The sequence below is a fragment of the Petaurus breviceps genome, unplaced genomic scaffold (assembly GCF_028583685.1).
Source record: "Petaurus breviceps papuanus isolate PSGF00001 unplaced genomic scaffold, PetGlider_PUasm1.0 185, whole genome shotgun sequence".
Classification (NCBI taxonomy): Eukaryota; Metazoa; Chordata; class Mammalia; order Diprotodontia; family Petauridae; genus Petaurus; species Petaurus breviceps.
The window spans coordinates 15,493,753-15,513,344 of NW_027185797.1; the positions used below are offsets into that span (position 1 = coordinate 15,493,753).

Sequence of the window (19,592 nt, forward strand, 5' to 3'; positions counted from 1 at the left end):
CATTAGGCAGTTTTAGTTAATTTGGGGGAATCACCACCCCCTGTTACAGATTCCTACTGAATCCAAATAGTTATTAACATCAGCATTTCCAAATACTAGTTTAGATATAGACTATAATTTGCAGTCATTCAACATCACTGTCCCCTTATACACAGGAGGGGAAATGGCCATGGTTATATATAGTTTATGGTGAACCCCCTGTGGATAAATAAACCTTGAAAAGCTGATGTTAGCTAATCTACGTACTCTGGATTTGGAGAGAGGGAAAATATATGTCTGACTAATAATGAATTTCTCTGGGCTCCAGGGCAGAAATCTGGAGTCTGCAGACTCCCACAGGATCACATAAATGAGACTAAAAATGTGCCGGCCTTTCTAGAGAAGCCACCCGGAAATCAGGCACTTGGTGAGAAGTCTGCATTAGATTAGGGGGTACGATGGGAAATAAAGATTCATGGGCAATGGAGCTAAGCATGCAGAAAGAGCAGAAATCAGGGAACATTTTTAGAGTGAAAGGATGCTTATAGAGTGAACTGAAGAGGTTTACAAGAAAAGGCCTCTTCTGTGAGGGCCTTGCTAGGCAAAATTGGAGAGCAGCCATCCTGAGCTATTTGCTGCCCCTGAAGATTATTAAGTTCAGTGCTTTAGTTGATGTTATATGAATTGTTTTGCTATTTTGTCAATTCTTGGAAAGTGGAAAATCAAAATTGTGTGCAGAGCATTTCTCCCTATGCCTTCCTGTACCATTCTTCCAGTATCCATCAAAGGGTAATAGCTTTTAGTCAATTCCCAATTGGACTGTCCACAGTTTTAGTTTGTGACCAAGTTCTAAGGAGATATTTGTAGTTGTTAAATGGGAGGAGGACCCAGTTTTGCATAACAAATTCTTTAAAAGGATGGAAACCTGGACCCTTAAGTAGCTGTAAATTAAAATCTTGAATGCAGCAGTTGGGAAGTGACTGAGAGTTGCCATCCTTCGATGGATGTTCCAAAAACTGCACAGGCAGGATGAGCGGCCTCTGGTAGGGTCCCATTGTCACTAGATGAGAGCAGAGGCAAAAATTACTGAGAGGATATATTGTTAGGTAATTTTTGTGTATTTGTAAAGTTGGTTCAATGTTTAGAACACAAGAGTAGGCACGAAAAGCTGTAAAACCACTCCCAGCTTGCCGCCCTACATGCCATATGGTCTTGTCAAATCCAGGCTTCCAGGTGGGTCACAGTCCTCTCCAGAAGTTTGGGAAATTTGAGACAATCATCATAGAATAAAGACAGGCCAGTGATGGGTAAAAGCAATAGGACTTTATTATGGTGTGTTGTAACTCATGCCAGGGGAGGCCCAAGTCCTAACATGAGCCAGGAGAACCAAGGTGGGAGAAGTTCAAAACAGAGGAGGCACCCAGGTCTCAAGTGTTACAGAGGCAGGGACAAGTAAGAGGTGGCTCTCATGAGTCTTCAGGCCACCTCAGGAAGGACGTAATCATTTATCAAGTACCTACTATGTGTGTGCCAGGCACTGCAGCAGACACTTTACAAAGGGCATCTCCATCCATCTCAAGAGGTCAGCAGGAAGAGCAGTGCTGATCAGCTATGTTCCTCCTGAGAGGCTTCCTTTGGACCTGGGATTCTTAGGTTTCTGTAGCTCCCAGCCACTGTTCCCAGCCCAAGTTGGGGAACTCCCGGGTCTTTATCTCCTCCACACCAGCTTGGTGAGATCATCAAGATCTTGAAATCTTGGGGCACCTAGGTGGCACAGTAAATAAAGCACCGGCCCTGGAGTCAGGAGGACCTGAGTTCAAATCCAGCCTCAGACACTTGACACGCTTAATAGCCATGTGACCTTGGGCAAGTTACTTGACTCCAATTGCCCTCAAAAAAAAAAAAAAAAAAGATCTTGAGATCTTTAGGGAGGAATTGGCTGGCCCTTCAGGCCAAGCCAGTTGGTTCCCCACTCCTGTCACAGTGAAGTCACCCAGGATAGGTCAGCAAATCAAAGAGGGCTAGAAAATGGGGGCTGTGGGCGCTCCAGAGCAGCCAGCCTCAGGGGACCTGTGGCCTTAAAGAGGCAAAAGCAGCCATCCATGGAGGTGTTCTGGATGATGGTAACAATGGTGGTGACAGGTCCAGCAGCCAGAGAGAAGCACATCATCGCATCTCGCTGCAAAGGTCAAAAAAAACATGGCAGCAGTGGAAGCTTTTAGTACGGAAATTGACCCGTCTTGGCCTTTGGTATTCCTGCTGTCTGTGGGAATACCTTCATTCACCATGGCCGCCAACATGATTCTGTCTCTAGCTGTCTTCTCCCAGGCAGAAGAGACACAGCTTTTTTTCTTTACCATTGTTTCTAAGACTGCTTTCAGAACACAAAAGTAAGAAACTTCAAAGAGATTCTCTCTTATTGAACAGCATTTCAGCGTCTTCTTTCTCTCTGGTCCTTAGCACGTGACCAAGGATCATATCTCCCTTTCTCTTTGGGGGCTTGTTTATGGTCTAAGTAAGGGTGATTTCATTAGTGCAGGGGACTTCTGGCATGGAAAAGTCTCTCCACTGAAGTAGATCTTCACTTCTTCTGTAACATATCCTCAAGAGCTGCCTTTAGCATCAAGAGATTATACAACTTGTCCATGGTCACACAACCAGTATGTCTCCGAGGCAGAAGTTGAACGCTGGTCTTCCTGACTCCACAGCTAACCCTTTCTCTACAGTACCATGATACTTCTCACCATTGCAGTAACTTTATAGACTTAGTCCTAAAATAACCCATTTCAAGCATTTTGTTCCACCCTCCTCTCAGGGGCACACACACACACACACACACACACACACACTTATTAAACTAGCACTGTGGTGATCTCTTGGCTCTGGGTTTTTCTTTCTTTTGCTTCTGGACTTTTTTTTTTTTCCACATTTGAAATATGACAATTCTTTATGTATCTGATCTTTTAAAGGTGATGCAGAAGCTGATTTCCCCCTTATTAACTAAAACTCAAAATGCAGCTTGAAAGTTAATTGCTTATCTGGAAAAGAAGGAAAAGACCATAGGAGAAATTACTCCCATTTTATGTGTGAACAATTACAGGATTTAGTTTGCCAGTCGGCCCTTCTTTTCCCCATCTCTCTTTCCTCCTCCCATGGCCTGGTGAATAGCCCTGAACTTTGTTTGACCCAGAGGACAACTGGCACTCACATGATTAGGTGGTGAATCCAGTAGCTGTCATCTGTTATCGCTGAACATTTCCCCACAAATAGTGATTTTTCTTTCAATTTCTTCTTCTCTAATGCATTTCTGGAACTCACACATCCCTTAAGGGATTGATTCGTCCTGAGAGGCTTTTGAAAAAAAAAGTACAGGAAAAATCTCACTCATTTGTAATAATTGCCGGGCAAGTCAAGGTGATTCAGTAAAAAGTATGAATAATAAAGTATTCTTAAGAAAACAAAATTTCATTACTTCCAAGTACACACTGTAGCATTAATAGTAGCCAAGTGTTTCTGAGTAGAAGTCCTCCTGGGTCTACTTCAAAATATGTGGCAACAATTTTTAACTATCACATTGTCTATGTGCAAATGATCGTTGCTAAAGTGGCCGTAAGTGTTAGGAAAAGTTTCCTAAAGCAAGCCAAACATTGCCTTGGTGGTCTTGTTGACCCTGTTAATTGATTCAGCAAACTGAGCTAGCACTGTACGTTTAGATACAGTTTGTTGTCTGGTCTAGGATGCATTCTGAATTTGTGGGGTCTGGAGGGATGGTTTTGTTTGTCTGGTCCTGTGATTTCCTCCTGATGAATAAATTCAACCAAGGCAGACCTGTCCCTGTTTTACAATATAAAGTTTAGAGAGTTACATACTTCATTGAGACTGTAAGTTACTTGCCCAAGATAACACCACTAACAGCAGGTCTGTGAGATCCCCCAAAGCCAATCCTCTATCCACAAGACCACCTTGCCTCTCATATATTTAGTGAGTATTTAAAAGAAGTTTGTTAAACTGAATGGCCTAGTGTGCGGTATGAATTTCTGGTATAGTCAGGCTGTGAAACTTTTGGTTTTTTGAGAGGATCATAGATTTATGGGAGAGAGGAACCTTAGAAATCATCAAATCTAACCCACTCCCCATTTTATAGATGATAAACCTGAGGCCCTAAAAAAATTACATGACTTGCCCAAAGTCACACACATGCTAAGGATCAGAGACAGGTGTTCAAATCCAAGCAGCTGAAAAATCAGTTATTTGAAATGAGATTTACTTGTTTGACTAAAATTCTAAGTACCAGCTGTATAAAATGTCACAAAATCACAAAAATGCAGAGTTGGAAGAGATCTCCAGGGCTATTGAACCTACCCATACTCAATGATGAATCCTTATAGCACCCAAATTAGAATGCTAAAAATCTGTGATTCTGGTTATCAAACCTTTGTTTGAAGACCCCCATTGAAAATCCCCTCGTTTTACAGATGAGGAAACTGAGCCTAAAAGGGGGGAAAGACTTGCCTGTGACCCCAGCATAGCATAGCTGAGGACCTCGGTGTTCCGACTCCCACCTGAGTGTTCTTACCAGTATCACAGGCTGTCGCCCCAGGAAGGCTGTGTGTTTATCACTTCTCATCCGGTTATCTGGAGTTTGTGTGTAGTTTTCTGAGATAAAGATACAGGCCTGTGAACATTTGAAGAATGAATGAAACCATCCCACAGCAAGTCCCCGGAGCCCTTTAGAAGCTGCTGCCGAGAGATCAGATTCTTCACTTCCCTTTGCCTTTCTCTCTGCCGTTCCAAACCTCTGTCTTGTTTGGGGGGGATAGCCTTGGCTTGCTGAATATCAGCACTCCCTGTCATTCTTCTGTGAGGAGGAAACCATTGCAAAGCAAGTTGAGACTAATCATGCAGCACACATACTCTCATTTCCTTCTCCATATTTGTCCATGCTTCAGGAATCTCCTAGAGCTTAGGACATCCTGTCAGCATTAAGCCATTATTCGTGTCCTCCACAGAACAGATCTCACCAAGGAGGTCGAGCTGTGGACAGGCCTACCTTGGTACTTACTAGGTATGATCCTGAAAAGTAGAGAAGTCACTTCTTAGGAAGTGGAATTGTGCACTGAAGCCTCTTTTTAAATGAAGGCATTTCTAGAAGGTAAATAAGCCCTCCCTAAATGCCCTTTTCCTTAAATCCCAGTTGCTTTCAGTCAGGCTGTAGGCAAGTTCATCATTTCCAAAGAGTTTGCATGTAAGTGTTTTGGATTCAAGGCCCATTTTAATGTAGAGGTGTCACCATGCCTGGTGTTTGGATCCTTAGAGCACCCAAGCAAAAACCCATTTCAGCCTTCATTTTCTGGGAAGTCCTCCATATAAACCCTGCTGTGAGGCCCTCGAAGGCTGGGGCGGTGACCTGGTGCTCTCATAGCCTGTGGCAGAGCAGCCCAGCACACACTCTGTACATCCTGCTAAGCTGGAAAGGCTGCAGGTGTGGGCAGGACAAAGGCTGTATCATTGCCATCCAAGGTTCAGACGAGCTGGGTTTGGGAAACCCCAGAGCTTAGTGCACCGCACCCCCCACCATCTGTGAGTTTGTTGGTGCCACAATGCCTGTGAAGGGAGGCATTGATGAAGTTGCCAAGCTTTTGAAAGACACTCTCAAAGTCATCTCTGAATAGTTTATAAAGCTTTCCTACCTCGTGTGGTGGTACTCCTATGGGAAAGGCATTCAGAATTCCATCGTGGTTTTGCCTGTCCATGATGTACCCAGGAGCAGGAAGAACCAAGAATTCTACTGGCAGAGGGCTGGGGTCCAACCAGAGGCAGGGGCAGAGCCAGAGTAGAGATGGTGCACCTCTCTCATTGAATCTTTCTATCCCCGATGCCAGCACAAAACTTGGCACATACTAAGTGACTAATGAGTGTTTGTTGTTGAGCTGAAGGCCCCAGAGGATTAGGGTTTGAGGGTATGAGGAAAAAGGCTGGAGTGAAGTGAAGGCCAAGGGGTGGGGACAGGGAAATGACCACAGGAAAGAGATTGTCCTTCCTCTCTCTACTGTTAGATGTCACTGTCAAGGTTTCCAGCCCTAGAATGTGGAAAACAGCAGTAGGCCCCAAGATGACATGAAGATGGAATTTCCCTCTTCCCTTCCTTCCCTTGACTTCCCCTTCCCTTCTTCCCCATCCCCTCTGCTTCCCTTCCCATTTCAACCAAGGAAAGGGAAGGGGAACAAGACTTTCCCTTTGTTTGCATGTTGTTCATTATTTTTAGCAAACAAAAAAAATTAACTATATCTTATTGAAAACATTTAAATTATAATGTGTTCTTAATGGAAAACAGGTTCCATCCAATTCCCTCCATTTCACAGCTGACTCTTAACATTCTTCTTTCCCCTCTAACATTTCCTAGAATCACCAGAGCATCATGTGGAGATAGGGCTGGAAAGGAGCCTGAAGGTCACCTAGTGTTTATTTTACAAATGAGGAAACTGAGGCCTGAAGACATTGGTCCCACAGGTAGTAAATTAGCAGAGCCAAAATTTGAACTAGGGTTTTCTGACTCTTGACACAGTGTCTTTTCCCCCAAAAAAACAGAAGTTACTCATGAAGGACGAAGCCACAGAATGTCACTATTTACTTTTCTCTATCATCTTCTTCCTAATTCTGATCCTATTTCCTGAGGATCAGCCAAACCTCAGTGGTCCTTGGTGCTCTTGCTTTCCCTTGGGTAGACAAAGGAGCTGCCCCTCTGGTCCTCTGGCCCTGGTAAAGGAAACCAGAATTCTGTTTTTGGAGTTAGAAGACCTGGGTTCTTCTCCGGGCAAGTCACATAATGTCTCTAGGACTCAGTTATCCCCTGACCTAGACTAACTAACCATGTAACTACCACTAGCCATAGGGAACCAAGGTGTGGGACTGGTCCCGTTGGCTGCTGCAGCCCCCAGCACCCCATGCCCATGCACTCCCTCCACTCCCCCTTGCTGCTGGTGCCAGGACGAGGTAAGAAGATGAGGACTGGGACAAGGGAGAGATCAGCAGCAAAGGGGTCTGGTGCTTCCAGGAAAGCTCAAAGAAGACTGGAATCTCCCCAGCAGCCACTGTAAGAGAGGAAATGCAGTCCCTGCAGTTGAAGCAGAGCCACCTTTCAGATGTAAGCAGCATGCTTAGGTGAGAGACCGTCCTAACTCACAGAGCCCTCCCTTTGGGGATTACTTGTGCATCTTGATATTCTTCTCTTAGAGCTCTAACTAGGAATTTTGCACCAGTCATTTCCAGCTGGGTTGCATCCTTTGCTGGGAGCACACCCTCATAGGGTGATTTGGTGCCCTGGGAAAAAGCCCCAGCTGCCTGGCCCTGGTTATGGACCATTTTTTGTTAACAGGTGATTTTGTGATACCTTCAAAGAAGCCAAGTCTTTCTTGCTCAAAGTGTGGTGTATTAGCATGGATTAGGAACTGGTTTGTGTATGAATTCAGAGAAAGGGTGTGAGGCTTCCACCACCAAAAATGTGAAGCCTTTGGTCTTCTAAAGGACAAGTTCTTGTGTGTCTGTCTGTTTGTTTGTTTGTTTTTTAATGAGTGATTACTGGTGGCCTGAGCACTCCTGGGCATACTCTCTAGGAAAGTGGTGATTTCAGATTACCAGTATCATAGCCCAATAAACATGCTTTCCACAGACACACAGACATTTCATTCATTAATGTGTGACCCAGCATGGATAGTCAACCATGCAGGTGATGGAACACTTCAGGAAAAAAATGTTACTCACGTCCAAGCTTCTGGTTTTAATGCCCATTCCTCTTTGAGTGGCCAGGGAGCAAGGAAGCAGGTGGGCCCGTTAAAATGCCTAAAACCCAAGGAAGTGGAGTTAGTTATAGTGTTTGTCTTAAAGTCGTGACTAACTCCAGTTTGTTTCTGCTCACTGCTTGGCTCCCCCTGTGAGCTCCATTTTGGTGGGATTTAACAAAGTAGATCTGTCAAACAATCCATCTCATTACAATCTCAATGCAAATTTAGCTCCAGTGACCTCAGCCATTAGTCATGGCCCTTCCCTGCTTCCTCTTGGCAATTTTCTACTGCTTTTATTGCACCATAATTAATATAAACCCAGATAGAGATCAGCTGTTGCTACAAATTTTCTGTTATAATGTCTACTATTCTCTCTGCAAGGGGATCCCTAAAATTTATTGTTTGGATAAAGGATGTCATGAAATAGTCTTCTTATCTAAACCTGTCGTGAAAATTCCCTGCACACTTTCCTTGGAGAAAATAGTTTTATGCTTTCCATATAAAGGGTTTAAGATTTATTTTCATGATGTAGGGGGAAAGATTTAGAGTCAGGAAAGACATTGGCCTGAATTTGGACACATTTCCTCATCTGTAAAATGGAGGTAGTAATGCCTATGTTCCCTTCTTCAGTTGAGTTGTTGTGCCAAGTTTGTAAAACCAATAGAATGTAAGCTCCCTGAGGGCAAGAACTACTCAGTTTTTTTAACTCCCGTGGTTCTTAGTTCAGCATTCTGGCACATTGTTGTTCAGTCTTTTTTCAGTCATGTCCAATTCTTCGTGACCCCATATGGGGTTTTCTTGGCAAAGATACTGGAGTGTTTGCCATTTCCTTTTCCAACTCATTTTCCACATAAAGAAACAGAGGAAAACAGGATGAAGTAGCTTGCGCAGGGTCACACAACTAGGAAGGGGCTGAGGCTGGATTTGAACTCAGGAAGATGCGTCTTCCTGACTCCAGGCTGAGTGATGTATAGACTGTAGCACCTGGCTATGTCTAGCACTAGTTATTAGTAGTAGTAACCACTCAATAAGTGTTTGTTGAATGAATGAATGAAGTTTAAAGTGCCGTATAAATACATGTGAGTAGCTAGTAGTGATATTATCGCTTTCTTCCTGAGAAGGAAATAAAAGGATTCCTTCTGTTGGTCAGCCAACACTTGGTACAGTGGAAAGAAGGCACCGTTTGGTGGCAGAGGGCACAGATTCTAATCTCGCTTCTATGCTCATAACTTGTTTGACCTTGAACAGATACCCCTTTTCGAATTGTGGCATCTTCATCTGGGAAATGAAGGGGCTAGGCCTGTGATCCTGTACACAGCCGTTTATTCAGTATTAACTATGTGCCAGCATCTGGGCAAAGGGCAGTGATAATTAGGAGCTGATCCCAGATCTCTAGTAACTTGATAATTTGGTGATTTTCTACAGGGCCAGCTGACCCTCTCAGAGAGCTCGTTAGCCTTTTTATCGCCTGTCAAACATGACATTTATGTACATTTGCGTTCCATCCTCTTATCCTGAAACTAATTGGGGGCATATACTTTTCAATATTTTTGTTAATAGCTTTTAAACTGTTTTAGACTCTTAGGCATTTGTAAAGTCCAACATCTGACCCAAAGGAACATGTGTGTGACTAGAATGACTTCATTGTATAACCAGCATGTCAGATGATAAGATATCCATCCCTCCAGCTCAGGGATGGGGGACAAATGGGGAGCTCCCAGAGTGGGCTGTATCTCTTACAAGGAGGACCAGGCAGACAGCATTGACAAAGAGCCCTCTATGTGTCACACACTGTGCTGAGCACTGGGGATACATACACGATATGCCAGAAAGACTGCCCTCAAGGCCCTCACACCCACCCCAGGGAGGAAGGTGGCTGCACAGGGGTGGGGCTGCCATGACACGGATCCTGGATATAGGAGCTTGGTTCCCAATAAGATGAGACTGAAAACATAGCAAAGTGACAGGAGAAGTACCTTTGGACTTTTGCTCATTCTTTCTCCAAGATGTTTCCTTGAGACATGTCTCCAAATGACTTGGGAGCCCTTTCAATCCCTAGTGTTGCCCTCCACAGCCAGTGTAGATGACAAGCTCTGTGTGTGTGTGTGTGTGTGTGTGTGTGATGTTGTGGTGACAATCAGTACATTCTGTTAATAGCTCTATGAGATAATACACAGATTCTTATCCTTGTTTAATAGAGGGAGATCCTGAGGTTCAGAAGGGTTCGATGCCTGAATTGGAACCCAGAGCTTTTGGGTTCAGTGCTCTCTCTCTACTCTCATTTTGGGTTCCAGATGACAGTAGACCAAGAAGTGCCTGAAGGTGCATTAAAGGGTCATCCTGGGCAACTAGGACAGAGGGAAGCTTAGTCAATTCGAATGGGTCCCCCCTGAGTCAGGATTAGGTGATTTAACAGCCTCTGGCAAAGCACCAAAGCATGTCCCTTGACAGGTCCTTGCTAGTTCAGTCCACTTTCTGCCCAAGCCCAACTTGAGTTGTCTCTCAGTTTCCTGGTTCCCTTGAGAAGCCGGATCATTTTCTCTCTCCCTTCAAAACCTCCTGAGCCCTCCTTCAGCCCACAGACATTCACTGAGTTGGTCTTCCTTTGTTCTGAATGTGCAGCACTGCCTTTGGTCCTCTGAGCTGAGCCGACACACCCTCAGTGCATCTCCAGTGCAATTTCTGTCACAGCCCTGCTCTGTCATCCCCCCGAACTCAGTAAACTCCCGTGACTCCCTGTTACCTTCAGGACCAAACAGGAAATCCTCTGCTTGGTCACTCAGAGCCGGGCCTGCCTTCCCCATCTCCTTGCTCTTGCTTCCCTCCTTGTACTCTACGGGCCAGCAGCACTGACCTGTGTGTTCTTCCTCCTGCACCGGCTTCCAGCTCTGTACCCTAGTGCAGCTGGAATGTTCTCGCTTTTATCTCTGCCTTCTGGCTTCCCCGGCTCCCTTCGCGTCTCAGCTCAAATCCCTGCTTCTGCAGGAAGCCTCAGACGGTTGTCCCCCCTCACTCCCACTGCCCTGCCCTTCCATTTGCCCTGGATGTGTCCTGCATTCTCCCTTCCATGCCTCCCCTTCCATTTGCCCTGGATGTGTCCTGCATTCTGCCTTATCTGCAGGTAGTCACCCCACCGGATTGTGAGCTTTTTGAGGGCAGGACTCAAATCCAGAACTTGTCAAGGAAATTCACTAGCAAACCATGATCTCTTTCTTCTCTTTCTTTTTTTTCTATTTTTTCCTTTTTATTATAACCTTAGACATCAGCAAGCATGAACATTACCATGTAGAAAGAGCGCAGAAGAGGCTGGCACATTAAATTACCACCTTGTCCCCTAGTTACTGTGAAGGGCCATGGCCAACCTCGAATGGTTGTAACAACATTGCCCTGCTTGCTTGTGGCCCTTCCATGCTGCTTTTGTCTTCTGGGTCTTTCTTTCCTTCTTAGTCTCTCACGCCACTCCCTCCAGGACAGTCTATTAGCTAAGAATTACTGGAGGAAAATGAAGACTTGAATTAACTTTGGGGCAGTTCAGAGAGAAATGACAATTGCAGAGGAGATGGCCGGCGGCAGCACAGATACTCCCAGAATTCCCCCTCCCACTTTAGAGTGCAAATAAGGGGTGGCAGGAAAGAATGAGGGCCTGTGATTGGCCAGATCTCTCCTGAGAGCTGTCCAGAGAGCTGTCCTGAGAGTTGACCTGAGAGCCATCCAGGGAGCTGTCCTGAGAGTTGTCCTGAGAGCGGTCCAGAGAGTCATCCTGAAGCTATCCAGAGAGCAGGTCTCACCACTAGCATCTCTCCTGAGAGCATCTCTGTGCCAGGCTTTGCAAAGGTAGATGGGATCTCATTTCCCTCCTGGTTTCTTTCCTCTCTGCTCTGTCCTATGAGCTGTAAACACAAACCAAAGGACTTGTGGGGGATATTCCCAACAGACCCTGGTCACTGGTGTCAGTACAAAGCAGGGAGGGTTCTCCGTTTATCATGTCTGTCTCATTTCTGCAGCGTCTCCCCCATCAGACTGGGAGCTCCTTGAGGACAGGAACTATCTTTGCCTTTCTCTGCGCCCCCAGCATTTAGCTCAGGACCTGGCACATAGTAGGAACTTCATAAATACTGGCTGCTGACTGGCTAGGTCTGCATGGAGGACTGTCCTCTGGCTGCATCTGGACCATCAGCGTTGATAACCAGAGTTTTTATTGCTTCCCTGGTGTCTCTGTGAATGACGAGGATGAACTACAAGGACATCATGGGAAAGAGGCAGAAGGGCAGGGTGAGCACCCCCCCACACACTTCAGAGAGAAGGGCTCCTGCTTCTCTTGGCTCCTGCCTCTTTCGAGTGGTTTTTGCACGCTCAGATGGAGATTGTGCACCACTGCACCCCCAGGCGATATCTTTCTCATTCTCAGGGGACTGTTCAGGCCTTCTTAGGGTCTTAGAATATAGATCCCAAGCTGGAAGGGCCCTTAGAGGCCCTCATTTTGGGGGTTCAGAGGTTAAATGACCTGCCCAAGGTCACACAGCTGCTACATGGCAGAGCTGAGATTCAGTCCCAGGTCTGCTGCCCCCAGTTCTGCTCACTGCAGCTCATGCTGAGCTTTGGCTTTCCCCTGAGACAGGCTCTGGCCCACCCATTGAGGTCTGTATCAGCCATTGCTGCTGCCCAGATACTCCTGTATTATCGCTGATCTTAACCCAGAGATGACCTAGTACATCCCTCAACTCTCTCTGTCCCCTAGCCAGCTTGGCCCAAGAAGACTTTGTCCCTGGAAGATTTGTTCATTGCCATGCTGGAGATCATCCTGGCCTACAGTCTTCATCTGTGACCCAGAGTCTTGGTGGCTGCAGGAGGAAAGGTTGATGCTATTGTCAAGGTCAGATATCAGCTTGTGGACCTGCCGAGAAGTGACTGGAGCAGAGGAAAGCCGGCTCCTTCCTCCCTCTCCCACCTTGTCTGTTCCTTGCTTCCTTCAAAAGACCAGGCCCATTCAATGCATATTAAATAAAAGGAAAATGGGTCCTTTTGGAATCCTTGATGGAGGAGCAAGGGAATGAAAAGTCCACAAAATGTTCTGGATTTTTTTCTCATGTAAAGACATTTCTTTTTCTCTCCCTCCCATCTCTCCTCCTTCCACTACTCCTCACCCCCCAACAAAGAAGAAAGAGAGAGAGAAAACTATATAACAAATATGCCCAGAGCAGACAGGTCCCCATGTCCAAGGATGTGTGTCCCGTGTTGCATGGCCTGTCTGCCTCCCTCGTGTCAGTGCTCTGGAATCAACAACAAGCGTTTATCAAGCACGGATTGCCAGCACTATGCCTGATGCTGGGAATAGACAGAAAAGAAGAACTGTACCCCGCCCCCCACCCCCTTACCTGTGTAAGCCCCTCCATCAGCTACACCACAGGTGGTGTGGACCCCCTAGGCTCCAGCTCCCATCAGATGTCAACAATAAAAGATTAAAAACAGCTCCTCTTGATATGATGTCCTATGAAATCCAGCTAGATCCACCCAGTGAAGTAAAGTAGGGACTACAGGTGTCCTCACTCCCATTTTCCAGAGAGGAATCTACTGCTCAGACAACCTGAGTCCCTGACCAGAGGCACATGTCTAGTACACAGCGAAACTGGGCTTCCAAGGACAGGACTAGCCCCTCCTACAGCATGCTACCACAGTGCGTCTCGGCACGTTTCAGCAGTGACCGAGTGCCGTGATCTTACTTCTGGAGGACCGAGCTTGGCGCGTCATCTTTCCCTGCTTGTCTGTACCTCTCCCCATCCTTTCTTCCATTCTCTGCTCTCTTTTCCTGTTTCCTGCTTCTGGACCCAGGTGCCCCCTCCCCCTTTTCCCTTGTTTTCTCTTTTCCTTCTTCTTCTCCTGCTGCCCATACAATTGTTCTTACCTTTTTCCTAATAATCCCTTCCATACCCCAGTATCCTTTCATCAACAAAACCACTAAAGCACAAAAGAGCCTAACCTTCCATTCCCACTAAATTTTATGTTTTAAAGAATGTTGTTTATAATTATCTTCCAAGATATCTTCCCTGGCCTGTAGCCTCCTTGGGGTGGCATGATCTTAGGTCATACCACTATATACCAGGAGTGGGCAGCTTTTCAGAAGCAGAGTACCAAGTTGACAGCACCCCTTCTGGGGGAAGTGAGTGGCCAGATAGACTCCTGTGGAACACTGCACACAGAGGTGAAAGAAGGTGATGGAGCCTGACCTTTGTGCTTTTGAAAATGACCACAGGGGCAGTGAATAGAGCAACAGCCCTGGAGTCAGGAGGACCTGAGTTCAAATCCACCCTTAGACACTTAACACAAAAAAAACCTAGCCGTGTGACCTTGAGCAAGTCGCTTAGCCCCAATTGCCCTCCAAAAAGCAAAAAAAAAAAATAGGAAAAAGAAAATTACAACAGCAGCATCTTTGACGTGGGTGCCCTAGATGGCCAGACCTTCCATCATTATACAATCTAAGTATCTGCTGTGTGTTAAAAACAGAAACACAAAATGTTGCCATTCACCCCAGACACATTCTGGGGAAGGGGGGAAATTAAAGGTAAAGAAAACTCTCTTAATGTCCCAGCCAATTTTTGTAGTTAATGGTTTCTTTTTCCAGGCACTTTTAGAGAGCAGAATTCAAGTTTCTCTCCCAGTGTGCAGTCTTGTTCTCTGTCAGGAGCCCTGCCAAGGCCCTATCCAACTCATGACATAATAATCTCATCTGGTTACTCTGAACCGCCTCCTTGTCCTCCTTCGTGTGGGCAGCAAGACCTTGAACCATATGGTGCAGGAGCTGATCCACAGTGAGAGATGACTTGGGGTCATTTAGCTCTGAGCTGTCTCCCTCTTGTGTTCTCCAAGAAGTTGTGAAAGACCTGAACCCATGCTTTTCTGCCCACTGCATTGAGCTCATGCTCTGGCCCCTGACAGGGAGGTCACGGACACAACACAAGGTCGTACCTTACCATTCAAAAAGAGAAATTCGAAAGGATAGCATCAGGAGGAGCCAAGTCAGAAGGAAGGAATGCTTCATTAAAAGAGGAGAGCAGCCTTCACGTTCTGGCTCTGCCGCCTGGCTCACTTCCAGTCCTAGAACCTCAGAGCTGGAGAAGAGCTGGCCTGGACTGTCCGGCACTCCCAGGAACATTTCCTCATTTCCACCTCGGTTATGTTCTTACCTTCACCTTCTGCCCTGCCATCAAGTTGCACTTGACCCATATGTCATGCAGATGTCTCACAAAGCATGTCTTCTGTGTCCCAAAGCATGCCTTGTATGACGCTTCCTTAAATTAGAACTTCTCAGAGGGCAGGGACAGTATTTCACTTTTGAGAATTATAAACTGGTGAGCTTTACAGTTAATTTGTGATCACTTTTATCACTGAAAAATATTTTGTCACCTAAATTGTGGTTATAAAAAGAAATAAATTAAAGCTCTCAAGCCATGAACCACTTAAAATGAAAACATCATTCTGTTATGGTCTATCTCCTAGCCAACTACATGGCATTTTCTGTTCAACTGGAAATGAACTTGTTTTATGTCCTTTAACAATCTAATTTCTAATTTATTCTTTTATACAATTCACTCCTGTCACTCATGTCCATCAGCTGGTGAGCACCCAGCAGCAGTCTGCAGTGGACTCACCTGTGGCCGTGCAGACATGGCCACTCTCCTACAGACAGTCTGTGTGTATGATGCAGTCCCCAATGCACAGATTGAGAGGCTGTGTGCAAGCCGCTGGGTTAGTCAGCAGCGTGGAGTGCAAAGACCAGTCACTGGTTCTTGATAACACTGACAGTGTTTAAAAAACAAAATGAAACAAGGTCATTCATTTTGAGGATCACTTAATTTTAGATGAGAATAATGCTAACTAAATCTATCATTTATACACTAGTGTAAGATTTACAAAGCGCTTTACGAGCATTGTCTTATTGTATCCTTATCCAATGTTATTGTCTTCATTTAACAAATGAGGACTGTGACTTGCCCAAGGTCACACAGTTAGTCTGCGTCGGAGGCAGGGCTTGAATCCAGCTCTGCTTTTGACTCTGAGGCCAGCTATCTATCTGTAAAACCACACTATTCACATTTTGATGCTCTGAGAGTCTCTTTCCATGGCAGCAAGAGATAGTTAACTGACCGTTTCTTGGCTTATTCATGTAGCATCCAGGGAGGTCAGGAAGCGGAGAGATGCTTCTCAGTACTGTTTGTGTCCCAATATTGATGTGGCCTACTAGCCTGCTAGCGCCATATGTCCAGAGCCCTCTTCCTCCAGAATCCACTACACCTATTTAAAGAAAGAATCAGCATCTGAAAATAGAGAGTTTGCAGTAGGAAGCTTCTGCACGTGCAGAATGAACATGTACTGACTGCAAGCACATGGACCTCTGCCTGAACTGACCCCTCTCGGCCTTTGGAGAGTCGGACCTACAAACAAACAGATGAGGCCTCTTTTTGGCAGCACCGTTATCACGAGGACCATGCACACACCATGGACTTGACAACAAAGGAAAAACTCTCAGGCCTCTACTCAGACTTGCTCGCTCTACCTTTCCCCACAGCCCCACTAAGCTTAGTCACCTGGTTTCCCGGTCCACTGCAAACATTAGCAGGGGGTGGCAAGGAAGGAGAGAGTCTGCTTGAGGTCAGCATGCAGCACCCATGAGAAATGGCAGTTAAAGTCCTGGCAAGGAAGGAGCATGAGAAATCTGAGAAGCAGGGGCAGGGAGAGAACGTGCCACATCACGGGACCGTTGATGAACCGCACCATGGACGCCCTGCTAACAATTCCTGTCTGTGATGATGATCTTGAGTTATCAAGGAAAAACCAGACCCTGCTCTCCTGAATGTCGTTCATCTAGGTTGAAGAGAGCAGGAAGGTATAAACTATGCTTTGGATCACTGTCCACCAGCAGTTACTCAACTCTAAAATGTTTAGATTTTTGAAAGGATGTGCTGTAGAAATTGGGGTAAAAAGCCCAGAGGCATCCTTCCTCATTGATGCCAAACAGGGGGCACCACCATTTGTCTTGTTTCATTTTCTTCCTGCTTTCCTCTGATCTTTTGGACATTGTGATATTTCATTAGTTTTCACAGTGGCTGACATGATCTGAATTTCACGTTTATGGTTTGGGTTGCATTGGGTTAAAAAGAACTTTGCTTTTGGCCATATTGGGCATCTGGGCCACAAATCCAGCTGATCTCATCTGATGTGTCCTGATGCAGAGGCAACTTCAGGAGAGTTAGACACCCCTGGGGCTCCTGCCAGCATCTTCAAAGCCTCGTTCTTTCCCCTGGGTCTATTGATATCTCCTTTCTCAAACTATAGTTTCTTCTGCTTCCCTGAGAAAATACTCCTATTTTATGATCAATCACTGTCTTGTCTTATCATCTGTTCTTAAGTAAATTTACATCAACACTTGAAATCACATCAGAGAACAGATATGGTGATAAGATTCAAGACAGAAGGAGAATTAATTCCCCTTTTCTTCTAGGGGTTATAATAATGTTAAGAAGTATTGTTTCAGTTCATCTCCACTGTCAATGGGCTAATTCCCACCTCAGCATGGGATCCTGGCAATGGGGCTGCATGGAAACAGGGGAACCTTTCATGAATGATCCTCCATTTAATATGCCTCCAGAGAAGAGTTAATCCTTCAGTCTCTTTTGTGAGTGTTCCAGAAAGTAGCTGGAATATTTATTAATTTGAGAGGTTTAATTTTTGTTTTTAAAAATGTGCATATGTAGTGATTTGGGGAAAAACAACCATTCTTTACAGATAAGCAGGCATTATAAATGGCTGTTGCAGTAGTTGATCAGAGGTGGGGGTGGCAATTATTTTAAAGGGCAGTAATTATATAGAAATGTGAAATGACTATGGATGGACCACTCTCCTCAGTTTCCTCCAAATAACCTTCAGTTTTTTAAATAGTCAGAGGCTCAGTGGGTGCTGTGAAATGGAAATAGTAAAATCCAATGATTCCCATGGCTTTCTCTCTATTGCTCCCCTCCTGGAATATCTATTTATTACACAAATTCCCCATTCTTGGCCCGTAGGGATGAAAATTAGGTGTGATTTCATATCTCAATAAGGCATGCACTTAACCACAGTTGGTCTCTCACCAACCACTGTTTAATGGTCTAATCACCAATGAGAAAGGGGAAGAGGGAAATAAGAAAGAGCATCATTATACAATATTAAATACAAACAATATTCTCTTTTAAGTGTTGGTCAGTGCAGCTTTGTCTTAGCAGCAAAGGGTGGGTGCTACATTCATGTACCATCAGGTACCAGGGCATATTTAAGAGCGTAGCATTAGGTCATTAGACATGAGCAGACTGAGAAGTGACAGCTCCCTCCCCAGGTTAGCACTGCAGCATTAGGAATAGCCCAAAGACAAGCATAGCTGAAGTGCTTTGCAAGCTATTCACGCAGGAGCTGTCCAACATTCCTCCCATCCCAGAATGTATTTCATGGGGTTCTTTGGTTCTGACCTGTGATTTCATTGGTATAAAGGAACTCAGTGAGGAATCTCCTTTGACCTATGCAGATCTACAACTGGCCTGAAATGCAAAACTTAGCAAGTCGCCTAGGGCCCTGAGAGGCTACATGTACTCAAGGACACAGCCTGGCTTTGTCAGAGGCAGGACTTGAACTTATCCCCCTGACCCAAATGTTGCTTCTCTGTGCCCTGTGCCATGCCCCATCTCATGTGCCACCTTGCCCTTCCAACACGGCACCAAACACAACCTAGAGTCATCCTTCTTAAAACTGCAAGGCCATCCTGGGCCGGGAAGGCAGGGGGAGGGTAGCAGAGACTGAGAAAAGACAAATGAAGAAGGCTTTCCTATTGTTGTCATTGCTGATCTGGAGCTAGAGTCAGTGATCACATGCATGTGGAGGAAGGAGCGGGGCTAGAGGACTCTTGGGTCCCTTCCAGTTCTGCATCTAAGGCTCCTAGAGGCTTCTGTTCATTCTCTCATTTTGCTGCCAGATTTTTCTTCCTTCTTTTCAATTAACAAGCTTTTTCTTTTCCTCCCACATTCCACCCCACACCCCCCAAAAAAAGAAAAACAATATGCTTGTAGTAAATATGTATAGTCAACAAAACCAATTCTGCCATTGGTCCTATCCCAAACCGTGGCTCTCCTTCTGCGTGCTCAGTATATCTCTCTGCTGGGAGCTGGGCAGCTTTCCTTCTTCATCATCATCCTCTACAGTTACAACTGATCATTGCATTGACCAGAGTCCTTAAGCCTTCCTAAGTTTTTGGTTCATACAATGTTGTTGTTATAAGTTGTTCTCCTGGTTCTGCTTTCTCTGCTTCAGTTCATGCAAATCTTCCCAAGTTTCTCTGAAACCATCCCCTTCATCATTTCTTAAGACAGTAGTATTCCATCACATTCAGATACCGTCTGCTGCTTGATGTAATTCTCAATCACTGGCCCATATCCGGTATTATTTGGGTAAACATCTCAAGAGCAGTTCCTGTTTGCAGGGATTGTGCTGATATCTCCTTATAAATGATATTGTTGAAATACAGATGGAACCATGAAAAATATTTAACTGATTCGGGAAGTCTTATCTTGTGGAGATAAGGTGAAGAGGCTTATTGACCTAATTCAGTGTCAGGCACCACCTGGAGTTTGGTATCAGCTTCTTTGACCTGTGTGGCACAAATCACTTGAATTCTAGAACTCAGGTTCCCCATTTATGAAATAAGGACTAGATAATCTCCAGCCTTCATGCTCTGAAAGCCCATCACCCTCCTACTGTCCCACTGCATTTTCCAAAGCTATGCTTTAGAATTTTGGTATCAACTGTGGATAC

The 19,592-nt window shown here is 45.3% G+C and overlaps 2 protein-coding genes and 1 long non-coding RNA gene across 10 annotated transcripts in view; 2 read left to right on the forward strand and 1 right to left on the reverse strand.

Moving 5' to 3' along the window:
• Positions 1-19,592, forward strand: part of LOC138161686 (ubiquitin-conjugating enzyme E2 E2) — a 409,692-nt gene that overhangs the window by 358,731 nt on the left and 31,369 nt on the right. The gene's annotated exons all lie outside the window — the stretch shown is intronic.
• Positions 1-19,592, forward strand: part of RPL15 (ribosomal protein L15) — a 431,201-nt gene that overhangs the window by 81,926 nt on the left and 329,683 nt on the right. The gene's annotated exons all lie outside the window — the stretch shown is intronic.
• LOC138161688 (uncharacterized) lies at positions 1,281-18,852 on the reverse strand. 6 transcript variants are annotated; one of them, XR_011168433.1, is made up of 4 exons: positions 5,042-18,852; positions 4,556-4,654; positions 3,188-3,330; positions 1,281-2,158 (listed from the first exon to the last, which is right to left on the reverse strand). It is a non-coding gene; the product is annotated as an uncharacterized lncRNA (long non-coding RNA). The 6 variants fall into 6 exon arrangements; XR_011168431.1 differs by having other exon boundaries at positions 5,030-18,851; XR_011168430.1 differs by having other exon boundaries at positions 4,556-4,635; positions 5,030-10,811.